This window comes from Mustela erminea, chromosome 7 (assembly GCF_009829155.1).
Source record: "Mustela erminea isolate mMusErm1 chromosome 7, mMusErm1.Pri, whole genome shotgun sequence".
Classification (NCBI taxonomy): domain Eukaryota; kingdom Metazoa; phylum Chordata; class Mammalia; order Carnivora; family Mustelidae; genus Mustela; species Mustela erminea.
The window spans coordinates 18982583-19010370 of NC_045620.1; the positions used below are offsets into that span (position 1 = coordinate 18982583).

A 27788-nucleotide genomic window follows, 5' to 3' on the forward strand; every position below is an offset into this window, starting at 1 on the left:
CGTGCTACATCTAAAGGTCACAGTGAGTAATTAGAACCCACAGGCCCTGACACCCAGGCTTGTGTCCCTCTCTTTGCCCTTGTCAACAAGTAAAGTGAAAGGGAAGCTTGAGCTTGTTCCAGTGCAAAACCCAGGGGATCAGCATCAGTTGGTTAGTCCTCAATCTGTCTCTGCTCAATGTCCTAGATGGTGGTTGCTGCTTTGCTTTATCCTCTCCCATGTATCTTCCTAGCTCTGCTGGGGCCATTACCCTCCAGAATCCAAGATGCTGATGGCACCAGTCTGGCAGGAAAAATAGACCATGTTGGCTCTGTGTTTTATTTGTCTATTCCTACCCAACAAAACACCTTAAAATTTAGTGACTTAAAACAAGAGCAACTTATTTTTTCTCATAGTTCTGTGTATGGGCTGGGAAGTTCCTCTGCTGGCTTCAACTGGGCTCACACAAGTGACTGCCTTCAGTTGAGGGCTCAGTGGGGCTGGGGTCTACAAGAGGATCTCATTCTTAAGTCTGGAGTTTGGTGTTCACTATTTACAATGGTATGACCTGGTTTACCTGTATGTGGACTTTCACCTTTAGTAGGTTAGACTGATGGTCTACATGGTGGTCCCAGGAGCATAAAGACAGAAAGTGTGAGGTTTATTGAGGCTTGGGCTGGGCTCATGCCCAGTATCTGTCTCGCTGACATTCTGTGTCAAATTTATCTTAAGATCAGCCTGACTCAGGGGTAGGGGAAATGAACTCCACCCTTGATGGGGGAAATACACATTCAGTTAGCAGAAGAGCAGGGGATATCTTTGGAAACAATGGTGCATGGAGTCATGGTGCATTAGATGAGTTCTAAGGAGGGGGCTTGGCTTTCTTACCCTTCCATGAAGCAGGAGCTTCCATTATGGCCCTATTGTCTGCTTTGTCACATGTGTTCTCACTGTGACAGCCTTCTCCGTCCCTGCCTCATACATGACAGCCAGAGAGGGTCACTGCCTCTGTCGACCCTGAACTAACTCAGCACTGGGCACTGGGAACTGATGCACACTCTCTTGGGAATTTCCAAGTGTTTTGGTCACCTTTTGTTGTATCCCAGTGATGTGGTTAAATGTGAAACCAATCAGAACTAATTATCTCCTTAAAGTGTTCTCCACCTGACCCAGCACCGGTTAATGTGATTCTGGTTTGTGATTTAAGGCCAAGAAATGGGTTTCCCACCTACTCTTATGATCCTGGGTACATCTGTTCTGGAATATAAAGGAAGGGATGTTCTGATAGGTCAAGTATCCAGATACCTTAAGGGTCCCTTGCCATAAAAATATCAAAGAGCTCCGCTATTTCACCAAAACTTCCAACATCCAACTTTGGCTTTTTAAATTTTTTTTATTTTTATATATTTTTAAAGATTTTATTTGTTTATTTGACAGACAGAGATCACAAGTAGGCAGAGAGGCAGGCAGAGAGAGAGAGAGGGAAGCAGGCTCCCTGCTGAGCAGAGAGCCCGATGCAGGACTCGATCCCAGGACCCTGAGATCATGACCTGAGCCGAAGGCAGCGGCTTAACCCACTGAGCCACGCAGGCGCCCCAAACTTTGGCTTTTAAATTCATCATTTCTTACCTTTAAGTGAACATAACTACCTTTACAACTATCTCTACAACTGTACTCTCTTGCTTTCAAATTGCCAGGACTTCTTTTGATGAAAAGCCCTTGGTCTTGCCCATCAAAGATGCATCGTCCGTTTAAAACCTGATCTCTCTGTGTTTAGGTCAATGACTCAGTTGTGCTCTTAACCCCTTGCAGCCGGGGTTCTATTATCCACCTCCTTCCCCCAGCCCCGCCCCAGCCTGTTGCCTCCTTCCTAAGATAGTATAAGGACATAGTGGAGACACTATGCATCCTTGTAGGGTTGGGAGAATGACATCAGACATTCTCATCTTTGTGTTTCAGCTCCTGACCGCTGCGGTTTACCCCTCCTCCAGGGTGTGGGGAGGGAGGTGTTCGTCTTTCACTTTGTGCTCTTTACTTTCTTGTGCCCTCAACCAGCACACGGATGACTTAACCCTTCCTGTGTGGAGACATTTCCCTTCACCATTTTTATGCCTGTGTTTGCCCAAGATTTACCGCATGCTTATTCCTTCCAAGCTTTACTTCCTGATATGTAAACATCTAGTTTGGGGAAGTCTGAGAAAAATCCTTTTCTCTTTTTGGAAATCTACCTCTCAAGACTATCCAGTGTGGGCTTTAAAGTCTAGATTGAAACTCGGAACCGAGCTGTGAAACTGCCTTCCCTTTTCTTTTTTCCAGAAATTCGCTGCATTACTCAGTGCTCATCATGGTAAGTGTCCTTTTTAATTGCTGTCACCTATTTCACCCATTCCCTCACCCACCTCCCTTCTGGTAACCGTCAGTTTGTTTTCTATAGTTAAGAGTCAGTTTCTTGATTTGTTTCTCTCTCCCTCTTTCTTTTTCCCCCCTTTGCTCATTTGTTTTTTTCCTTAAATTCCACATATGAGTGAAACATAGTATTTGTCTTTCTCTGCCTTAGTTCACTTAGCATTATACTCTCTAGCTCCATCCGTGTTGTTGCAAATGGCAAAAGTTTATTATTTATATGGCTGCATAATATTCCATTGTATATACATACATATGCACTACGTCTTTTCAGATTTTTCATTTATTATTAGACACTTAGGCTGCTTCCATAATTTGGCTATAATGCTGCAATAAACAGAGGGGTGCATATATCCTTTCAAATGAGCGTGTTTTATTTTTTGGGTAAATACCCAGTAAGGTGATTACCGGATCGCAGGGTAGTTCTGTTTTGAATTTTTTGAGGAAACTTCATATCATTCCCCACAGTGGCTGTACCAGTTTACATTCCCACCAACTGTGCATGAGGATTCCCTTTTCTCCACATTGTCACCAACACCTGTGGTTTCTTGCGGTTTTGATTTTAGCTGTTCTGACAGGTGTGAAGTGGCATCTCTTTGTAGTTTTGATTTGCATATCCCTGATGACAAGTGATGTGGAGCATCTTTTCATGTGTCTGTTGGCCATCTGGATGTCTTCTTTGGGGAAATGTCTGTTCATGTCTTCTGCCCATTTTTAATTGGGTTATTTGTTTTTTTAGGTGTCGAATTGTGTAAGTTCTTTATGTATTTTGGATACTAGCCCTTTATCGGATATGTCATTTGCAAATATATTCTCCTATTCAGGAGGTTGTCTTTTAGTTTTATTGACTGTTCTGCCTTCCTTTTCTTGGGGGTAATAAACCTGCCATGTGGATGAAAGACTGCAGAGAAGCAAAATCCCCCAATCAGCTGGTGTTTTCCCACTTTTCATAACTGTTGGGAATTATCTCATTTAGCATCCCCCTTTTTGTAAGTCATCATATTTACTCTGACAGAGCTATTTTTTTCCTGTTCTTCTTGTATAATTTATTAGTGATACTTTAATTAATTGGTTATTTTAAAGATTTATTTACTTGAGAGAGAGAGAGAGAGAGAGAGAGAGAGAGAGCGCACAACCATGAGAGCCAGAGGGAGAAGAGACAGTCTCAAGCAAATTCTGCATTGAGCGGGGAGCCCAAAGCAGAGCTTGATCTTCTAACCCTATAGACCTGAGCGGAAACCAACAGTCAGACCCTTAACTGACTGTTATTACCGAGGCGCCCCAGTGACACTTCTGTCTAGTTGTAATTTTTATTTTACATGTGCACCCTTATGACATCTCAACACTGATAGGAGAAGCACCCCCACCACTGCCTCAAACACACTGATGTCATTCTGTTAATGTTCAAAGAAACGACTGTGTGCTGCTCAAAACTATAGAGCAGTTACGTTTTCTTGTGTTCAGTGCATAACAGGTGCCCCACACTTAAAAGGTGCTATTCTGTTGGCGTTTAGTGAGAAATGTATGCACAGTGTACAAGTCCCACTTGCGATCAGTGCAATACATCAGGGTGAGCTTGTTTTGTAGGAGCACGGACTTTTAAGGGAGTTGATCGGATAGCCTGATGGTGGTGTGATCAACTCTATCCCTATTCTATTTTGGGCTCTCTCTTCCAGGAGACAGCCTGCCTGCCTGCATATTTGCCTGATGGAGTTAGCCTGTCTCAGGGCTTCACTTGGGAGCCCGGGGGATTGCTTCCCACTACAGCAGGCTCTCCTTAGGAGGCTTCAATTGCTTTTGAATTAGTTATAGGCTCAAAAGTGAGCGACTCCCATTATTAGAATGCAGGTTTTAAAATTACTTCATTTCAAGTTGCTAGCTTGGCAGCATTAACCTGTCATCAGAGAATTCAGCATGGTCACGAAGAAGATAGACTTTTGAAAAAATAGAGCAGAAATGAGCCGATATGGTCAAGGAGTGAGGGAAATGGACTCTGAAATGCCTTCCACTTACGCCGTGTCTTCTTTACCATTTATAAAATGGTGGCAAACTTTGGATCCTCCTATTTAGAATAAGTTGAAGGGTAATCAATGACATGCTATGTAAAACAATTCAGTGAGTGCAATACCCCACTGGACTCTCCACGTTTGTGTAGCTGTGTTGAAATAGTTCTAGGAAAGCTTATGTTCTCATGCACACACAAAATAGCTTTAGGCCAGATATCCAAAGGATATATGTCTTGTATAAATGGCATGAGTTTCCAGCTTTATTGAGGCACGATTGACAAATAAAAATTGTGTATATTTAAGGTGTACAATGTGATGATTTGATATATGTAGACATTGTGAAATGATTACCATAATCAAGCCAATTAACACATCCATCACCTCACAAAGTCATTTGGGTGGTTTTTGTTTGTTTTGTGTTGCTTTTTGATGCTGAGAACACTTAAGATTTACCCTCTTTGCAAATTTGGAGCATACAATACATTATCATATTATCATTATTATTATTAATAGTAGAGTCACCGTGTTGTATATTAAGTCCCCAGAACTTATCCATCTTATCATTGAAAGTTTGTACCATTTCACTAACATCTCCCCATTTCTCCCTGCCTCTGGAAACCACCATTTTATTTTCTGTTTCTAAGAGTTTTCTAACTGTATTTAGGTTCCATGTATATGTGAGCTCATACATGTTTGTCTTTCCTATCTGGCTTATTTCACTTAGCATAATGTCCTCCAGGTTCATCCATGTTGTTGCAAGTGGCAGGATTTTCTTCTTTTATGTGCTTGAATAATATTCACTATGAAACTATAAATTCTAAGTGTATGATGACCCAATTATGAAAGCAAACCTGAAAAGATTTAGAAGCCATGTAGGAGAATACCTTTATGACTTTGAGGGAAGGAAAACTTTTTAACGGGATACAAAATGTACAATGTATAAAGAAAAATAGAGATGTATTTGACCTTAAAATTCTCTGTGTGTGTGTGTGTGTGTGTGTGGCCATAAGCAAACTTGAAAGATCATTTATAAAGTAGGAGAATTTTATGTCAATTCATTGTTTACAAAAGATAAACATCTAGAATACAAAGTAGCTTCCTATAAACCAATAAGATAAATGAAAACTTATCAATAGAAAAATAAGCAAAGAACATGAATAGGTCATCCCAAACCATCAATTAACATATGAAAAGCTTAGCCTCACTGTAATTAATGATATGGAACAAAAAGCAGTCATTTCACAAGATTACATTAGTAAGAATGACAGTCTGATCATACCAAGTGTTGGTGAAGACGTAGAGAATCAGGAACTCTCCTGTGCCAAAATTACACAACCAATTTTGAGAGCAAATTGACAATACATAATAATGTCAAAGATGTACATATATTTTGACCCAGCGATTTTATTCTGAGATACATTTTTCTAGAGAAGCTGTTGTGTGTGTACTGAGAAAGTATAAAGATATTCTCTATAGCACTTGTTATTTTAATGTCTAAGAAGTGAAGATACATCTTTTTTTAATGGTGGAATGAGAAGTCATGGTTTTTTATATGTTAAAATTCTATAAAGCAGTACAATATATTAATATATATAATATATATTGTATATACAATTATATACAGTATATACAATATAATATTATATATATATACTGTATATATCAATATATATATAGTACAATATATCAAATCTTAAAAACAATGTTGAGTGAAAAAAGATGAGTTGCAATATATTATGGTATTCATTCTACCACAAACTCAGGGCTTGAAGTAATACACAGTTATTGTCACACAGGATCTGGAGGCCAGAAGTTGGCATGGCTTACCTGGGTTCATTATGTCACCAAGGTACATTCCTAGTCTCAGTGAGTGTTGTGGTCTCATCAGAAGCTCTACCAGTGAAGGATTTACTTCCAAACTCCCTTAGCATTTTGTAGAATCCATTTCCTTGTGGCTGTAGAATGGAAGGTTTCAATTTTGTCAGGTCATCCTTAACTCTGAGAGGCCATCTAATATGGCTTGCCACATGGACTTCCAAATACAGCCACCTGCTCTGTGGCAGATTGCTTCTTTAAAGCAAGGGATAGGCCATCTGGGAGGCTCAGTTGGTTAAATGTCAGACTCTTGGTTTCAGCTTAGGTCATGATCTCAGGGTCCTGGGATCAAACCCTGTGTGGGGCTCTGTGCTCAGCACGGATTCTGGTTCTCCTTCTCCCTTTGCCCTTCCCCCTGCTCATGATCTCTGTCTCTGTCTCTGTCTCTCTCTCTCATTCTCAAATAAATAAATAAATAAATAAAATCTTAAAAAAAAAGGCAGGAGATAAAGAGACTCTAACAAGATGGTGTCACACCCTTACATAATCCTATAAACATGATCACAGATATTGCATCATTTTTCACCTCATTTCATGGGTTAGAAGCAAGGTGCAGGTCTCATGTACAAGAAAAATGACACGAATGTGTGAATGCCAGGCATTGATGATTATGGGAACCACAGGAAGGTGTGTTCACCAAAATTTTGTGTCATTTATGTAAATGTCTCAAAATGTAAAAACACAAAACTATTTGGTTGACTGTCCAGGAAATCATGTTGTATGAAAAAACGAACCTCCGAAAGTTGTATAACACATTGTCTCATTTATATAACATTCTTATAATGATAGAATTATAGAAATGCAGAACAGATTAATGGCTGCCAGGGTCAGGGACAAAGGGAAGCAAAGAGAGGGTGACCGTGATAAGTGTGAGTATAAGCAGCAAGAAGAGTACAGAACAGTTCTGTATCTTGACTGTATCAATGTCAGTATCCTGGTTGTGATACTGGACTATAGTTTTACAAGATGTTACCATTAAGGGAAACTGGAAATGGCATATGGGATCTCTGCGTTATTTCTTAAAACTACATATGAACTACAATGATCAAAAATTTTAAAAGTTCAATTAAGAAACAACAAGAGCAAGTAAACCGGAGAAAATATCATAAAAAAACTCCAAAGTTCTCATATAAATCCTGAATGATGAGCAGAAAACCATGAGAAAGAAATGGAAAAAAAATAAAAACGTGAAATAGAAATGGAAAAAAAAAATGTGATGAGCTGGTTTACATAGGAAGAGAATTTGCAAAAAGATAATTAAAATCATCATTGGAGAGAGTAGAGGGTAGAACTTCTCTGCAGAAAATCAAGTCAGTAACGTGGAGGTCAAAGTTGAGAACTTTAAAAATACAGATGAAAACAACAAACATCAAAGGACTTGATTAGTTTATACTAATTATTAAGCTTAAAATCTTATGTAGAAAACTTATGAATCTTGTCTTAAATGTATCATATATAAATATACATGACTTATATGTATATTCTTTTGTTACTTTCAAAGAACACATGTGAATATTATTCTATAAGGTAATATGCAAAGTTATTAATGATGATTCTCTTGAATGGCACCATTATTCATAATTTTAATTTTCTATTTTATGCATTTGGATACACAGTTTTCTACCATGAGAATGTATTAATTTTAGATGAAAAAACAAAATCAGGGCAATTTCGTGCATAGTGCACATCTGCAATTGTGTAAAAATATATATAACAAACTAGAAGGAGATGTTGTATACTAAATGTTAACAGTGGTTCTGCCTGGGGGATCAGATTTACTTGTTTTCATTTTCTCCAAGTAATGCTGTGTAGTCTTTAGATTTTATACAGTGATCAGATGTTCTTTATAATCATATAGATAAATTTTAAATTAGCACATAAAATTTTAGAGGTACGATATGATAACAAACATGTAAAAAAATACATTGAAAATTGATGGAAAAGAAAACAATAGAAGGTCAGAGTATTAGAGATGACTTTTTTATTCTTCTAACTCTTGTGTATTTTCAAAATTTGTATCATGAGCATGTATTGGTTTGGTAATGGAAATGTCCCCAAAGAAAATAGAAGTGATTAATTAACTGTTTCAGAGATGGGGAAATTTTTTCTAGACATAAAACAATAGAAAAGTCATAAAATAAAATAAAGGAGGGACTGTTCAAATAGTCAATTAAAACATGGGAAAATCGGGGCACCTGGGTGACTCAGTGGGTTAAGCCGCTGCCTTCTGCTCAGGTCATGATCTCAGGGTCCTGGGATTGAGTCCCAGGGCTCAAGATTTTAAAATATTTTTAAAAAAATGGGAAAATACGTTACTTCCCTAAATGCAATTTTAAAAATTAACATTTTTTGAACTTGTAAATTTATTTCATTTTTTCTGTTGTACTTAACTCAATTTTTAGATGATTAAACAATATTCCATTCTCACATAGAATAAATATGCATACCTGACAGATCCTATATGAAAAAATATGTAATGTGATAGGAAAATATATTACAACCTTCTGTGAAAAGAAGAAAAAACATTGTATTTACGATTTGTCTTAAACTTATGTATGTGTATATTTTTAGGAATGACAAAAGTGATCCAAATGTTCACAATAGTTACATCTTAGGTTTGGAATTTCAGAAGACTTATTTTTTCTTTTAATGCCTGTATGTCCCATATTTTCTAAAATCAAACCAGAGAAATGCAACATGCTATATATAATAAATGTAATAAAACTATAGCAAGGTCCAACGAGTAAGCTTAAAAGACACTGTGCTTGGCTGTGGACTTCTAATCAACACAGAACTCTTCAGAAAATCTAATAAAATTCATTCACTCAACAGTTATTTACACAAGGCCTACTCTCCATCAAGGACTATGGCAGGTGTTTGGAATCTTCTAGTGAACAAGTCAATGATCTTGCCATCACCTAGCTTACATGCAAAGATGGAAGTTGGAAAACCATCTACCCTTAGCTTGTTCAAGCTTCCATAACAAAATAACCCAGACTAGGGGGCTCAGATAACTGAAATTTGTTTTCTCATAGCTCTGGAGCCTGGAAGTCCAAGATCAAGGTGCCAGCACAGTTGGTTTCCTCTGAGGCCCTTCTCCTTGGTGTGCAGGTGGCGGCCCTCTTACTTGTTCTTCATTGGTCATCTGTCTGTGCATGTGGCCCTGGTGTCTCCCACTTTTCATGTAAGGATACCAGTCATATGGGACTAGAACCTCACACTAATGCCATCACTTAATGTAAGTACTTCCTTAAAGATTATTCCCAAATACCGTTCTGTTATGAGATATTGGGGGTTGGCAATTCAACATATGAACTTGGGAGTGGGGGACATAACTCAGCCCATAAAACCACTCTATCTTTTAACTGTCAGTAGTGATCCCTCCTATCTGGTCCAGTGTCAGTTTGAATACTTTCGGTGATGGGGAACACATTTTCCTACCTTGTTTCAGTGGGTAGAGTTTGTGTCTGTTTCTAAGTAGAAGATCACTGGACCCAGACTTCCTAACATGAAGGTTGGAATACCCAGCATCATAGGTCCTGGGTTCCCGCAGCTTCCTGGCTGGGGAGACCCGGTTGAAGAGTGAGGCTTTCAGCTATGATGTATCTCCCACATCCTAAAGCCAGGAGGTGACACAAAGTCACAGACATTTCCAACCGAACAGGACAGGACGGATCCCTCCTCTCTTCACTTTAAAGGGCATCTGTGACATTTTGCTTTGCTTTGTTTTGTTATTAAAAGGGATTCCTTATCCTCATCTCTCTCCCTCTTTCTTTTTTTGACTGATCACACTGAGAAGTCTCCGGAACTTTCACAGATGGAATTCCACAGGCAGTTTTTCTGAATCTGACGGAGTCGAAAGCATCAGCTTGCTTCTTTCTCTGGAAGCCAGCTTTTTAATCCTGGGTCGCATGTCGCTTTTAATCCTGGGCATGGTGTTCGAGTTCCCCTTGGGCCTAAATTTCACCGCAGTAAATGCTCTTCTTCAGCAGCTGCAGAAATGTGTCCTGAGAGCGGTGCTCAGGCCACCGCTTCTGCAGGAGGGAGCCGTTGAGGTCCGGTGAACCCTGGGAGTGTGGTGTCTCTGATCAACTCTTAATGAGGCTGACACTAAAGGGTTAAAAGTCCCATGAGGAGGCTGGTGCAAGAGGAAAGGGAGAAAGTACTGGGGCATCTTCCTATTTTGAATTGAAAAGGCAGGGAGGAAATTGAAAAGGAAAGGGAGAAAGTACTAGGGCATCTTCCTATTTTGAATTGAAAAGGCAGGGTTTTCAGGGGAGAAAGCGCAGGAATGGACAAGGTGATGGAAGATAACCAGAGTACAATTCTCACCGGTTGTACCCAGTCCGGCTTGTCAGAGAGGGACCAGTCCCCCAGAATGCCTCGGAGGTAACTGCTCCCCCAAAGAAAGCTTCTCAACTATCCCAAGAACTTCAGAATTCTTTCTCGAGTGAAGCAGTTGGACCATGATGTGAATCAGAAGTTTCTTTTTATGTCAACATTTGATTGAGAAAAATTTCAGAACGATAGCAAAATTGACAGGATTTTCTGGGGAACACCTACAGGCTCACTGCTTGGATTCTGTCATTAATATTTTACTGTGCCTGCATCATCTTCCGTCTGGGTATTCCTCTATCCAGCCATGAATCCATTTGGCTTTTTGGATGCATTTCAAAGCAAATTGCAGCTATCACTACACTCGCCCTAAATACATTTGCACATAACCAGATTTTGATATCTGTTTACAGGTATTTCTTCTTATAAGGTAAAATTTACTTACAATGAAACATACAAATCTTGAATGCACATTGATGGAGTTTTGACAAAGACTTATGCCTGTAGGCGATCTAAGTAACTATCAAGGGTGCAGAACAGCCTCATCTCTCAGAAAGTTCTGGTGACCCTTCCCAATCAATCCCCGCTCCTTCCACCTCCCAAACTTTGTTCCTGTATTTTTCTGCCCTAAGTTAGTTTTGTCTGTTTGGATTGCCTCAAAAATGGAATCATACGTTATGTACTCTTTGTATGGTTTCTATCCCTTGCCATAATATTTTGGATTGTGTGCCTTAGTGGTTTATTACTTTTGATCGCGAAGCAGGATTCCATTGGGTTCATACACCAGTGTGTTTACCAATAATGAGGACACAGGGACTTTTTCAGTTTGGGGCTGATATGAATAAAGGGACTATGTTCTTGTACAAGAAAAAGAGCTAATTTTTTCCCCTCCAGGAACTCAATGGAATATTTTCAACGGTATTGTCCTTCCATCGGACCTCTCTTCCATCCAGGCAAATACATATTATGTGTTCAATCCTTGGGAAGATTAAGTTAAAAGATACATTCTCCATCCTTTATTGAACCCAAGGAGAGAAGCTTTTGGGGTTCTGGACCCGATTCTGTGTGTGTGTGTATGTGTGTGTGTGTGTGTGTGTGTGTGTGTGTGTATTTGTGTGTGTGTGTGTGTGTGTGTGTGTGTGTATGTGTGTGTGTGGTATTGGGAAGGGGCACCGGGCTTCTGTACCCTCTCCAGGAGCACCGCTCTCCCAGCACCTCCATGTGTTCACCCAGCCCAGAAGCTCTCCCAACCTTGTCCTTTGGGTTTTTAGGGAAGCTTCATTATGTAGGCACAGTGGATTAAATCATTGGCCATTAGTGATCGGCTCAACCTGCAGCTCCCCTCCCCGCCCAGGAGGTCTGGGGGTGGGACTGAAAGTTCCATTCCTCCAGTCACCTGGACGGTTCTCCTGGCAACCAGTCCCCATCCTTCCATGAGGTCCGAAAGTCACCTTATTAACAGAAGACACCTTTATCGCTCTCATCACTTAGGCAATTCCAAGGGTCTTAGGAGCTCTGTGTCAGAAGTGGGGGTGAAGACCCAATATGGATCTTTTATTATAAATCACAATATCGCGGAGAACAATACAGATCATTACAGAAACACAGAAATAGGGCTAAGATGAGAAGTTCCGGAGAAGGGAGAAGTGTAGGAGTGGTAGACCCAGAGGAGGGAAACAGAGGACTGAGGATTCTCAATATTCTGTAGCAGCTTTAGAAACGAGCTCATGACCCCTTTTCCCACAGCTCCCTTCAGTACAACCCAACTCCTTCACCACAGAGCTCAGTTCTGTGGAGGTGAATTTACCAGGGGCCTTAGGGAGTGAACTAACTTCTTAAAACCTACTTCCCTAGAATGTACTCTATTTGCAAACTGCCTGCAGGTGTGTCTCAAGCCTTGATCTCACTTGACCTGAGACTTTCAGAGGAAGCTTATTATCCTAAGAAGTTATTTTGTCCTAAAGTTTACAGATTCCTTCTGAAAAGCTGGATCGAAGTGACTTGTAGAATCAGCCAGGCTTTCTCAAGTGCAACCATTCCAGAATGTACTACCTCTGAGATGCATCACCAGGTTCCTTTTGAGTCATTGGTAGGGTTGCCAGACAAAACACAGGACACCCGATTCAATTTAAATTTCGAGTAAACAACTTTTTTTTCCTTTGATATAAGTGTGTCCCAAATATTGCATGGGACATAAGTATGTCCCCAATATTGGATGCAGTATAAATTTATACCAAAAAGTGTTTCATTGTTTATCTGAAATTCAAATGTAACTGCACATCCTGTACTTTCATTTGCTAAATCTGGCAACTCTAGTCATTGAAGCAAGAGGTTTTCTGGCCAAGTGAATTTTACCCATGATGGAAGCCAAACCCATAAAATACCAAAACTTTAACAACTAACCATGAAGGAAATGTTAAGTGTATCAGATACCTCCCCATCTTTTGAGTTGGAATAGATGGATGGATCCCTAAACCTTCTTGATAACCTGAAATCATTGGTATGAATATCAATTATTGCTCTGTATTGTGCATATAGGGCTACTCGTCCCTATATGGAATGTCACCAGAAACCTGCGATTTTAGAATTTTAAAACTTTATTGTTGTTGTTGTTTTTTCATTTTTTTTCCTTTTTTCCTCATTATCGAGCTATCAGTTAAACCTCCCTTGTGGCAATTACTATTTGTTTTCCTAGAGTCTAAACCCACTAAACTTTTCTTCTGCCTAAACTAATATCGGTTTAAAAAAATGAGACACTAAATCTCGCTGTAATATGTATACACAAAGATTATAGGCTAGCATGGAGAAAGGCCTTGGGTTTGTGATAATTATTTTAACATTTCAGAGATTTTTAAAAGCTAATTTCCAGTCTTCTAATTTTATTTTCTCGAACATTCATTCACTCACTCATTGAAATAATAAATGTTATTATGTAATAGAGGTTTAAGCAGACCCCCATGGCTTCAGCGTTTTGTAAAATAATATTTATAATTAGTTTTTAGCAAACCATATCTTTAAAGGGCTGGAGGGTGATTAAAAATTGAATGTTGCCATCTGAATATTATATATTTTCTAAATAGTGTATTCATTCAATTTACATAATTACATGAATCCTGTGAGCAGATTCCCACCTGGTCGCCTGTCATTTGCTAGGCAGTGTCATTTAAATGTGGAAAGCACAGCTTCCTCTTCCTTAGATCTTTCTTTGCCTGGTCTCAGGGTCCCTATTGTGTAATAACCTCTCTCGCACCTAGAGTGTAGATCTGAAACTTTCAGCCAAATAGCAAAGGAGAAAGAAATCTTTTAGTTGCCTTTTTCAAGGGGGGACACTCAGTTTTTAGCAGGAAGTTGACACTCATCCTTAAGCATTCACTGTTTTGTCCTCTGGGAATCTTTGTCTAAAGATTCTAAGTCCTCATGACATTTGTCAGGGAACAAAGAAGTCATGGGTGGCAGATATTCATAGAAATTGGGGTTAACATTCCTGCATCAAAATTCTTGAAAATGTGTCCACCAGGTTATGCAAAGGACGTAACCTTCTTAAAATTTGCCAAAGTCCACTATCTTCAAAGAGGCTGCTTTCTGTGAGGGAAAAAAAAAATAATCTCCTCCTCATTTCAGTGGTAATTTAGATCTGATCGTAAGTTAAGTGAGACCCATAATCACACCATGGATTTGTCCAAAATGTGTAGCTCCATCAGCCAGATCCATCGCCTTCTCTTGACCTGGATTACTGTCTTGGGGCCGTCATGTGTACGTCATGCCTTTTTTGGGCAATGCCCTACTAGCAGGGTGGTTTTAAACTGAGGTATACATCCAAATCATCTGGACAGCTGTTGAAAATGCAGGTTCCTGGATCTCACACTATGCCATGAAGCCGGATGCCCTAAGATGTTGAACCCCACTCCAAGAAATACTCTTCTGCACCCACATTCCATGGGGATGGGGATTGTGTTGGTCTTGCTCACTTTTTCCCTACACTGGCCTAATGCCTGGCTCATGATAGGTCTTCAATAAATGTTTGGTCAATGAAGAAATTAAGAAAGGTGGAGGAGTGATGAATAGCATGGTGGCTTCCTTCAGTGGCTAAGGAGACTTACTTAGGTGAAGGAATTCCTATCACCATGAGGGATGAGCTGTAAACAGTTTCTTTGAAGGGGTGTGTGTGTGTGTGTGTGTGTGTGTGTGTGTGTGTGTGTATGTGTTTTGAATTATCAATAAATATCATTGCTTTTTTAAAGTATAAAAATACTACACTGGAACATATAGTTCCATTATAATATGTTCTTTTAAAAAGCATTTTATTTATTTATTTGAGACAGAGAGAGAGACCACAACTGGGGAGGAGGGTTAGAAGGAGAGGGAGATGCTTCTCCCTGCTGAGCAGGGAGCCTGACATGGGTCTCAATCCCAGGACTCCAAGATCATGACCTGAGCTGAAGGTAGACACTTAACTGACTGAGCCACCAGATGCCCCCATTATAATATATTCTTATTCTCTGCCCCCCCTTTTCCTTCCATCCATCCAACCATCCATTTACCTTTACGTATAAAGAGAAGTCTAGGAGGTGCCTGGGTGGCTCAATCAGTTAAGCATCCAACTCTTGGTTTCAGCTCAGGTCATGATCTCAGGATCATGAAATGGAGCCCTACATTGGGCTCCATGCTTGCTGTGGAGTTGGCTTGAGATTCTTCCCCCACATCCCATCTTCTCCTCCCTCTGCTCACACTCTCTGACTCTGGAACAAATAAAATCTTAAAAAAAGAGAGAGAGAGACGTGTCTAGGAAAATGTTCATTTAATACTCAATTTTTAAGTGGTGAGATTTTAGGTAACTTCAAATTGTTTTGGATTACATGAAATTTTGTGGCTTTTATAATAATTTATCAAGACAAATTAAGGTCAAAAATCATTTAAATTTTAAAAAATACATTCTCTTGGACTGATTGTTTGGAAATTAGAGTCCGTTAGCATATCTGATCTCAAAACCTGCCAAAGATGGGTGAGAAGACAGCAGGCATCAACTCTGGTTGCCAAGGTCGTCGTCTTTTAGAATTCTCCTGTGCAGGCCCCTGAACTATATCTCAAACCACATTTCCATTGTTTTTCAAAGTTCTCTTCTCTGAATCCAATATCTTGGACCTACCTGGTAACTATCTGTATCTTTGACTTATGGGCTGGATACTTTAGTTCACAATAGTGTGGGAAGTTTGCCTGGGATTCAGGGCAGGACTGAAAGTCACTGCCCTGAGGGGTATGGGTCTACTTGAAGGTCTTTGGGTCTCTGGCATTGGGGTCTGTCTATACATATGAAAGGAAAAGGGAAAAGTTCATGTTTTTAAATAGCTCAAATCCTCCTTGTGGGAGCTTTCTGGGGACTTGTCCCTTTGTGCAGGGAATGGAGGACAAATGTGTATATTTTTTAGGGCAGAGCTGAGGCTGCCTGGATGGCTCAGTTGGTTTGGGCAGAGCTGACCCCTGTTGGATATTGTGTCCCATCTGATGACAGACCAACTCTCATTTTACTCTTCACTTTTTTTTTTATTAATATGTAATGTATTATTAGCCCCAGGGGTACAGGTCTGTGAATCGCCATGTCATTTTACTCTTTTTCAACCCTATTGCCTAAAATCTCAAAGTTCTGCCTTTAATTTTCCTGAGTGGTTTCCAAATACACTTTTCTTAAAAAAAAAAGTTCAATTTAGTGCTCCTATTGAGTGACCCACCTGATATTGCCAGAGCTAGATCCCCATTCCTTTCCCATGAAAGATCTCTCCCTTCTCCTATTCTGGCACTCTCAGTACTATGAATTAACCAGACTCATTTTTCCACTCCCCTGGGCATACAGGAGAACTACATTTCCCAGCTTCCTTTGCAGTTAAGTGGCGCCATGACTTTCTGTCTAGTGTAAAGTGGATAGCAGTGAGGTGAGGTAATTTTTGACTGGGCCCTAAAGCCTCTTGAGAGGTCTGTGTCTTCATTGTACATAGAGGCTTGAGAGGCAGAGCTTGAAAGACTCTGTGTCTTCCTCATACAGAGGGAGAGGATCCAGTGACAGTGCAGAAGAAGGGTTCTGAGGTCCTAGGGAACAGTAGAACCAATGAAATCATGTAGTCTGGGAACCTAGGTTACTCTGTGGAGAAGTAAACTCTACAGGGAATAAACTTTTATTGTGTTTTCCATTTATATTTAGAGGATTTTGTTCTTGTAGAAAAATATAGCCGTCTTACTAAAACTCTTACTTATACTTCAAACCCACTTAAAACATTCCCATCTCTGTCTAGATCTCCTGAGTATCACAGATGAAGTTAATCTAGATTGAAGTCTTCCTCGAAACATTCTTATAGTTATTATAAAACATCTTCCCATATCCCTTCATTTCCCACTAGCCTGGAAATGGTTTGAGATCAGAGCTTTGTCTTACTCATCTTTGTAAACATCACTGGCCACTGTATCTGGAACATTCTAGTGTCTCCTGGGAAACAGTGGAACCTGCATTGAACTAAGGTCTGTTTGACCAAATTTCATTTTCTTGTATATTCTGCTTCTCGGACAGAGATAGAGGGGAAAGAACCCAACATTTACAGAATCTGAAGTGGAGGCCCAAGTCTCAATGGTCAACTTCTTGGTAGAAAGCAGATCTGAGGTCCTCAGGGAAATACTTACATTTTCTTCCTCCTGCAACTTCACATGAACATGGCTACCAACAGTTGTCCAAAGATGGCCAAGGAGAGGGAAAACGATTAGAAGGCTTGGCTCAGCTTTGGAGAGAAGGTGGTAAGATCCAGCTGGAAAAGATGAGGATGTCTCCAGAGACAACTATTTGGCAAAGTGATAGTGATCCCCAGTTCTGCCCCAAGACCAGATACTGAACAGTCATGGCAGAGGGTCCCTATCTAGACAATTTCTATTCAAGAATGAAATGTCTTTTTAAGCAGATTAGAGAAGAAACTCATCCAACTGAATAGCTAAGAGAGGGCACTCGGCTTTGGCCCAGGAAGACCCCTTTCTTATTGCTCTGTTTTCACTCTTCTGGGAAGTGCATTGCATGACTTTCTTGGGGTGGAGGGCTCCAAAGTACAAATGTGCACCCACAGCAGTTTCCAAGATGTGCTTTTCTCCCTTTTTACTGTAACTCGAGAAAGTCAATGCATTTAGAAACTTGAGTGGTTTTCTTCAGACGTCCAAGTTACATTTTTACTTCCTCAGTTCAGCTCTCAAACTCCTCATCCTAGTTGACCAAGAACTTGTGAAAAAAAATGGAGAAGGAATATCCTGAATCATTTACCTAGAACTTGGACAGGGTGTAAACAGGTCAAAGGCAAAGTAACTTCTAAGAAATCAGAAAGATGTGGGAGTACTGGAATGATGTCCTTCAAGGCCGTGATGTTGACAGATGGCAAGACTCGTTTGATGGTGCGTGGAGACTGGGATCACCAATGAAAATTTGCATTAAATACTGTAAGGTCAGTCCCCAAACAACATTATGTAAACTCATGCAATGTCTTATTTTCTGTTCTAGGGAAAAGGTAGACATTTCTGTGTTAATACTATTCATTCATTTCACAGCTGTTTACTAAGTGCTTACCATAAGGGGGCCACAAAGATCTGGATCCTACTCATAAGGAGCTCAAATTATCCAATTCAATTCAATTTTCTCTAGAAAGTTATTTGCTGAGTCTACTTCATGTTTTGAACGGGCTTTTAATACACAGAGATTATCAATCTAAATCACTGGAATTTGGACCAAATGTTTTTGCCCTGGAAGTGGCCAGAAAGGATGACTTGAAGGTAGAAGGGAGAATGATGGGTGTTCTTGCCAAGAAAGGGGGTTTGCTAACAGGTTTAGGGTGGGGGCTGGGAATCCCAGGGGATTAAGAAGTAGATACAATTTGAGCAATTCTCCAGTTACTGTGTTTTCTGAGGAGTGTTCTACAGAACTCTAGGGAGTAATGTGCTTTGGATAAAAGTGTTCTGTGGTCAGATGTGTTTGGAAAATTTTGTATATCATATCAAGATATTTGTAAACGTCCTCATGTGACATAATAAGGACTTGAGGAAGTTTTACAGGAAAGAAAACAAATCACATTTCTTCTCCCAACCCCAGACATCCCAGACTTACTCTACAATATATTATTTTGCTATTTAATACCAATCCACATTCCATGAATCTGGTATTTTTCTCATCATATATTATAAAACATTAAAACAGTTTAACCCAGAACATAATTCTATCCAAAAGGAGTTTTTTTTTTAAAGATTTTGTTTATTTATTTATTTGACAGAGATGACAAGTAGGCAGAGAGGCAGGCAGAGAGAAAGGAGGAGCAGGCTCCTTGCTGAGCAGAGAGCTTGACGTGGGGCTCGATCCCAGGACCTGGGACCATGACCTGGGCCAAAGGCAGAGGCTTTAACCCCCTGAGCCACCCAGGTGCCCCCCAAAAGGAGTTTTTAATAGTCAAATACACGTTTCACAATTATTTTTTATTAATGTACATAGTTTCTTGGAGCTGTAAATCACTCATTGTGGATATAATATGGTTATGTATCCAAGATATTATGTTGTCTTACATTACATTATGAAGTATATCATATGTACCATATTGACTATATGATCATATATGTAATGCGTTGAAATATTTATTATTTTAACAGCTCACACCAGCTGTTAAAAGGAAAGAAGGGCATCTGGAAAAGATGAGACCCAAATTTGTATATCATCAGGCATAATAATCATCAAAGAAAGGAACAGATCAATAATTTGGTTTGGGAAAAGAGAACAAGGAAAGAAATCTGTCAAGACAAGAAGTATGCCAAACAATAAGGAATAAGATAGGAGCCTGGTGTTTAGGTTTTAGAATTTTAGTAATTTTCAGGAACTTGACTTCAGGAACTTTCAAAATCAACTTGAAGCTGTTTGTGTTGCTATCATGCAAATCCCTGAATCTTCCTAGAATTATCAGCAAGGATTTATATACCCATACACTTTGCACTAATCTAATTATATGCAAATTTAAAATTGTTGCGTGGGTAGGAGCAGAATGAGTGGGGTATAACCCTAAAGGGTGGGGGTACCCCAAACTGGAGTTCAATGGGAATGGTAGCCCAGAGGTCTCTAAGGAAGTTGTGGGATTTTCACAGAGCTCTGGGTGTACAATGGGTGTTTGATCATTTTTATCTATCTCTTATGGAGACAGAAATCCACTTCTGGGCTGTGTGTGTGTGTGTGTGTGTGTGTAAAGTGATAGAGAAAGAGGGGAATAAAGATAAAGATATGGGGCGCCTGGGTGGCTCAGTGGGTTAAGCCGCTGCCTTCGGCTCAGGTCATGATCTCAGGGTCCTGGGATCGAGTCCCGAATCGGGCTCTCTGCTCAGCAGGGAGCCTGCTTTCCTCTCTCTCTCTGCCTGCCTCTCAGTGTACTTGTGATTTCTCTCTGTCAAATTAATAAATAAAATCTTAAAAAAAATAAAGATAAAGATATGGAGATGGAGGTCTGTATGACACCTTCAGAATCTTAATTTCCAATTATAAATGTTTCATAGCTTAGGAATTTATAAAAAGTGGTTTTCTCAGATACCCATGCATAGGCCAGCAATAGATGAGGAGCCAGTAGGCTTTGGGAATCAATCTGTAGAAGCCCCAGCAGCTGGCTGCATGTCTGTGGCCAGAGTGAAGGGGGAAGGAGAGCCATGCTGTCATCTCCAGACTTGGAATACCCTCAGGGCTCAGGTATGAGTGAAGTCCTATTCTGGGACCAGAAAAGAAAATATACGTTCACAGACAGGTGTGTGGAGAAGTGACTAAAAAGTACATAGATAGAAGGAGACAAGGAGCTGGGGTTCAGTGTGAAGGTATTGCAAAGAGTTAAGCAATGAGCTTAGGTTGCATAAAACAAGGTCTGCTGTCTAGAATGGAGGAGGAGAAAGTCCTTTTTTGCTCTGGGCCGGCCAGTCTACCTCCTTTCTGGATTTGTGCTTCCTTATGGGGCTTGGCCACTAGTAGTTTCCAGAGTGACCATAGTGAAATGAAAAATCTGATCATGTCAGTCCCTCCTTTAAAACCATTCAATACACACCCCTATGTTTATTGCAGCAATATTTACAATAGCCAAGATATGGAAGTGATCTAAGTATCTATGGATAGATAAATGGATAAAGATGTGGTGCATGCGTACACACACACACACACACACGAATATTACAGTCATAAAAAGGATGAATCTTGCCATGTGTGACAACATGGGTGGACAGAGAGAGTACTCCACTAAGTAAGTCAGACCAAGAGAGACAAATACCGCAGGATTTCACTCATATGTGGAATCTAAAACACAAAGCAAACGAGTAGACAAACAAAAAACAGAATCAGACCTATAAATACAGAGAATGAACTCACGGTTGCCAGAAGGGGGAAAGAGGCAGAGAGATGAACAAAATGAGGGCAGAGGAGTGGGAAATACAGGCCTCCAGTTACGGAATGAATGAGTCATGGGAATAAAAGGCAGAGCATGGGTGACCGTACTCAGTGGCATTGTATTAGCATTGTGTAGGGACTAATGGTGGCTACCTTTGTGGTGAACAGAACATATTACACACAGTTGTGGAATCACTACATTTTATGCCTTAAACTAATATAACACTGTGTGTCAACTATACTTACATTTAAAAAAATTAAAAAGAAACCTATTTGATGGTTTTCCATTGCACTGAGAAGAAAATATGCCCTCTTCCCCCTAATTTACAAGACCCCTCATGATCTTTCCTTCCACGGTTCATTTCCATGCATGGATTTGCTTAAAATGTTCTCCCTCTCTCACTTCCTCTCATGGCCCAGTTGACTTCTGTTCATCTGTTACATCTCAGATCATGTGTCACTTTTTCAACTAAGCTTTCCTTGACCTCCAAGATCAAGTGATGCAATCCATTCTCATTCCACCTGACCTCATTTCACCGTTCCCTTCCTGGTATTCAATTCCCAGCAGAGGACCTCTTTCTGCACTGATGCATGGTTTGAAGAATCATGGTGGGAAATCCTTCAGCCTGAAGAAAGGCAGAAGAAGTTTGAGCAACACCCACCCAGAAGGCTTTTCTCCCCACCTTGGGATGTCAGCAGGTTGGAAGGAAACCAAGGATATTATTGGCCTCCAAAGTTAAGTGGAGGGTTATCTGATCCTCGAAGCCAGTGGTCTTTAACCTGAAGCATCTATACCTCTGAGGATTTATAAATATTTTCCCAAAAGATACATAAACTAATTTGGTTTTAGATCATCAATTACCATATGAATTCTTCTAATATTTTTTTAACTGAGAAGTCTCCTGGAATTTCTCCTTTTTATGTCATAGTCTCCTGTTTCCCATGAAAAATGAAAAAAAAAAAAACAAAAAACTTTTGCCCATTGAGAATCTTATTATGGTGTATTGCACTCACATGAAAAACTTCCAGGGCACCAAATAAAAGGATAATCAAAACATTAAAAATATTTTATTATGCTAGATGATTGTGTGATAATTCAGTTCTAATAATAACTTGAGTAACAATGGTTAAAAAAGAAGCTTCCATTTCTATATACTTATTTCTGTGGACAAATTGTCTAAGCATTTGATATCTATAAAGATGGATAAACAAACAAAAGGAATAGAATTGATACCAAATCCTCTTTCTCTCATGTAATTAGTCATAATCATCCCCAGAAACATAAACAGCTTCATGGATATATCTCATTAAAAAATACATTTCCAATATGATTCTATTATTTCTGCTTAATAAATATTTATCAAAATTTGTAATGTATCCATCTTGTTTTAATGCATGGCTTAGTAATAATAAAAATGATATCTCCATATAGAAGAAATACTTTTTAATACTTAGAACCGTATAGCCCTAGGAATTACAAACAAAATTTAAAAGTCAATTTATGTACATATTTTTGTAGTGGATAAATATGATCAATAAATGATTTTCAAGTGTCAAAGTATATTACATGAGCTTAAAGTTCTGTGGGGTGTGGGGGAAGTGAAATGAAACTATTAGTTCTCAGAGAAAAAGAAAAATGTTAACTATCTGTTACACAAGAGCTTGTTCATTTTTTTAAATAGCTGAAGGTGGTTATGAAATTGCTATGATTTTTTTTTTTAGAGTCTATAGGCTACGTTTTATAGTTTTGTCTAAAAAAGGTCAATATTCACAAGACACCAGAAATGGTACCTTTTGCAAGGAAGGACCAAACTTTGCAAACCACTTTTGGTGAGTAAGCAAGCAGCAAGCCTAAAGATCACTGCTTTAAGGCACTACTCCTGGCTGCTGGAAGGGCAGCCCAGCTCTGCCCATGGACACGGCCTCACTGATCATTCAAGCACCTTGGAGTAGCTTCCTTTAGGCTTGAGTCTGAGGTCCCTTCTTATGGAACATTTTCCTGCCCCACCCCGCCACCCAGATCTGGTGAGGTTCTCCCCATAAACACTCTCAGTGACCCCACGCTGCTTTCTTGGATCATTTCTTATGATTTGCAATTATACATTCAAAAAGACCTGACCAAAATTCAGAGGTGCCACTGACTATAAGCTCTGTGAGGGCAGGGTCTTGTCTGCTTGTGTTCGTCTCCTTTTCTCTAGCTTGGGGCTTAGTGCTTCATAGAAGCTTGGGAATTATTTGTTAAAGGGTTGGATGAGCTAAACAAAGGGAAAACCTTTAAAATGCGAGTCCTCCAGGAATAGTGATGCTTCTGGGTTATTTTTATGTACACATCCCTCACTTATTTTTTTTTTTTTACCTTATTTGCAAGATTAACTGTGCAGTTCCTAAGTGTCTGTGTATTTGGCCGTGTAACTTGCACATGGACAGCAGGGAAGGGTTAAAGATTTTACTCAGTGGGTCTGGGACAGATCCCAGCTCCCTCACTTAGAGAGAGAGAGAGAGAGAGAGCACAAGCAGGGGGAACTTGCAGACAGAGGGAGAGAAAGAAGCAGGCTTCTTGTTGAGTAAGGAGCCAGATGCAGGACTCAATCCCAGGACCTTGGAATCACGACTTGGGCCAAAGGCTTGACCAACTGAGCCACACAGGAGCCCTGGCAAGCAGACTTTTGATGTCACTTTAGCTACCCTGGAGAGGGATTGGGGTGGGGAGTGGGCTAGAACAAGACTTTTGGGACTGTTCCAGATTGTGCAAGCACAAAACATAGAAACTAAAAAGCAAATAATAAAATGGAACAAAAACTCATAGAGAGATAGAAGATTCTTTGGTGGCAGTGAGCATGTCTGCCTTTTTGTGTGTCCCCTTCTGTCTCTGAGTTTAGGGACACCAGATGAACAAGAGGGCTCTAGCTGAGCAACAACTTGCACCAAGTTGGCCTGGGGCCGTCCAGAAACAAAACAAAACGAAACAAAACAGAACTGTTTTATAACAAAAGTACTCAAAAGATGGGGAAGGGAGAGTGGCCAGAAGAAAGACGTCCGAGCATGATTTGGTGAAACCCATGCTTGAACCCTGACTTTGCAATAATCAGCTGTGTAACTTTGGCAAATGACTTAACTTCTCTGAGTTTCAGCTTCCTCATCAGTGAACTGGGGTGTCGCAATACTCCTTGAATAGGAGAATAGAGATGAAATTGTTCTCTTCGGGAAAGGCTGTCCAGTAAGTGTCAAAACAGTTGAAAAATAGGAATTTCTAGAATAAGACTGGTACCTGGACACTCACGAACAGATTTAGAGAGTTGGCTGAACAGGATAATCCTTGGGTCCAAAAGTGGCTTGGACATGTAGATACTTATAAACATACATAAATCTCTGGGTCTAGGATGAGGTTCTCAACTGTGACACTTACTGACATTTGGAAAACTGTGTTGTGAGTGGTGGGGTAGGGGGTGTTGTAGGGATACTTAGGACCCTCTCTGTGTTCTATCCACTGGGTGCCGGGAGCTTCCCCAGACAATGTTGCAACAACCAAAAATGCTTCCAAATGTTGTCAAATATCTCCTGGGTTGGGGGGTTAAAATTGCCCCTGGTAGACACCCACGAGTCTAAAAGATGAACTCACATGCAGGAAACTCTGTGTGTGCATGCGTGTGTGTGTGTGTGGGGGGAATTAACGGGGGGGGGGTAAATATTCAAGGTGTCAATATCATAATAAGGCAACATCTGAGCTTTTTCTTTTTAGAGGCAACCCAAATAATTAGTGTTCAAAAACAAAATTTTAGGAGCAGGCTGTCAGTTAATATAAAACATATAGCTTATATTCACTTGGCAACATTTCTTCACACTATACTATCTTTGTCTATTTCTCAGGCCATTTCCCCATGGACTATTAGCTTCTTGGGGAGAGAAACCACTTCTTTTTCCCCTCTAACTTAGGACATGAAACACCTGGCCCACAGTTGTTGAATAAAGGCAGTATTTATTGAATGAATGGAAGAAGTCAGAAAACTTTAATGAGCTTAGAAACCATGTAATGGCTCTTACAGATCTGTTGAGTAAGAACAATGGTATGTAATGTGTGACAAGATGCTTCTTTTCATGCTTAATAAGTACATTAATTCAACCTGAATAGTTATGGAATTTCTGAGATTCAACTTCAACCTGAGAACTGAGGTCAAGTTCTTTTTGACTGAATAAAGGGATAGACGGATGGATGGATGGATGCATGGATGCATGGATGCATGGAGAAGGATATGAGGTAAAGATGTATATAAAGAATTCTTAAACACAGAGGAGTATGGATGTTGACAAGAACAGAAACTAACATTTATTGAAGGCTTATTCAGGTTTAAACACTATATTGGTGTTTTACTTAGTATCCTAGTTAATCCTCATAATGATGAAGGTATTATTGTTCCCGTGTTAAAACCAAGGCTGAGTGAGATTAAGCAACCCACTCCAGATGGAAGGATAGGCCCATGAACTCAACCCTGAGAGTCTCAAATATCCAAGACAATCTTCAGTTGCACTGCTTTATAGAAGGCTCCCCCATCCAAAATGGAGAGCAGGGAGGAACTGTGAGGAACTGTGTCTTGGCCTTCGAGTTCCCCATCTCCTGTCCCCAGAATGGTGGATGCAGCCTGACTCTATCTACTGGCTTGGTGCTTCTCCAATAGGTCTTTTTAAAAAATATATTTTATTTATTTATTGGAGAAAGAGAGAGAGAGAGAGAGAGCGCATGAGCAAGAGAGCACATGAGTTGGGGGTGGGGTGGGGAAGGCCAGAGGGAGAGGGAGAAGCAAAATCATCAGAGTCCTCACTGAGCAGAGATCCTAAAGTGCAATTCAATTCCAGGACTCCAAGACCATGCCCTGAACCAAAAACTGATGTTTAACCAACAGAGCCAACCAGGTATCCCCGATCCCCCAGCAGGTCTGCTGCCTAAGATGGGAGCTTGACTGCTGTGGAAAAAGGAAAATATGGCTGACACAGAAGAAAATGGAGCTACTCTTTATCTATTAGCAGATACTGAGTCAAATGCTTGACATATATTGCTTTATTGAGTTCTTCTTAAAAACAAAGTAATAAATCCCTGTAATATACCATGATGTCTATCTCATAGATGGGGAAACCGAGGCTCAGGGAGTTTAAGTACATCTTCCTCGGTCATCCTCCTTCGGCAGAATGGGTTCAGATCGTCACACGGAGCATTTCCTGTCTCTAAAATGAGTGCCTTGTCCCCGATGAAGGGCTATATCTTCTGAGAATGGGCGGCCAAGTATCTTGTCTGGGGTGGGGTCCAGGTTAGAGTTCCCAGGGAGAAGATGGGGGAGGATGGTATAGATGTGAACTATTCCCGGGGCTAAACATTTGGGGGAAAGGGAGAAGGGGTATGCAGAGAATAGCTTGCATGGGTAGGTTCCAGAACTCGGATTTAGTTCATTGAGTATATTAACAACAAATATAGTTATTAGACAATTGAGTATGCGAGTAAATACTGAGTTGTAAGACCCACATCCATTCAGAATGTGCCAACTGGGGTATCAACCACTGTCTCTTCCGTTAGATCTGTAGACCTGTCGTCCCCTAGACTGAAAGGCAAGGGTCATTAGTTTTTTAAAGAGAGGTAACATGTGTCCCTGGCAACAAATTCAGACAGTGAGAAGTACGTCTCTTTCTTCTTGAGACACCACCAGAATCAGTTAGACCTTTTTAAACTAAGTGTGAATTTGAGGGCTTCCATTCCTATTATTTTAGAGGATATCCTGTACCTTCCTAAGCCCCATTTATTCCTTAATTAAACACCTAATTACTAAGTACCTATCAGGGCCAAGCCTTCATTTCTTTTTTGGTATGTTTTCTGTTGTCCTGTAACGAATGCTCACAAACTCCATGACTTAAAATGACACAATTTATTATTTTACAGTTCTGGATGTCGGAAGCCCAAAATGAGTTGGTAGGGATGCATTCCTTCTGGAAGCTCTAGGGGAGCTCTAGCTTCCATGCCTTTTCTAACTTCCAGAAACCACCTGCACACCTGGGATCCTGGCCCCCTTCCTCCATTTTCAAATCCAGCAGAAAAACATCTTCAAATCTCTGTCTCTCATACTCTGATCCTCCTGCCTCTCTGTCTCCCTTGTAAGGATGTTTATAATTAGATTGCGCAGACCTAGGTCATCTAACAATCTCCTCATCTCAAGATCCTTAAAGGTCTTCGAAGTCCCTTTTGCCTTATGAAATAACAAATTCCCAGGTTCTGGGTATTAAGATGTGGACATGATTGGGGGCCATCATTCAACCCTCCCTGCCATCAGAAATGGAAATTTGTAAAAAAAAAAAAAAAAAAAAAAATCCTGGATCTCTGAAATGAGCTATAATTCATCCAGTTCTCTCCATCCATAGACCCCACATGGTTGGGCCCTCTGTTATCTTTGCAATTGGTCATTGCAAAGCCTGCTCACTAGGTTCCTGGTACTCGGATCCCTCGTCCTGTCACTTCTCCACTCTGCAGCCAGGTGGCCTTTCTTAGCATACCCCTGGCTCATCGCATTCTTCTAAAACATCTCAGTGAGTCCCCACTGATTTCAGTAGGACGTCAAACCTCTGTAGAGTTAACAAGACTTCTCCTCGCATGCTCCGCCAACCCCCAATCTTTGCATGGCTCTTTTCATCTTTCGGATCTCAGTGTAAGTGTTCGCCCCCTCCAGGAAGCCCGCCTGAATCTAACACAGCTAGGCAAGATTAGATCCTGCCTCTGTGATCCAAAGACAGTGTTGTATCAT

At 40.2% G+C, this 27788-nt stretch overlaps 1 long non-coding RNA gene across 1 annotated transcript; it reads left to right on the forward strand.

Moving 5' to 3' along the window:
- Positions 1-2041: 2041 nt before the first annotated feature.
- LOC116594959 lies at positions 2042-22374 on the forward strand. The gene is made up of 3 exons (XR_004287482.1): positions 2042-2326; positions 16883-18064; positions 21430-22374. It is a non-coding gene; the product is annotated as an uncharacterized LOC116594959 (long non-coding RNA).
- The last annotated feature ends 5414 nt before the right edge of the window (positions 22375-27788 follow it).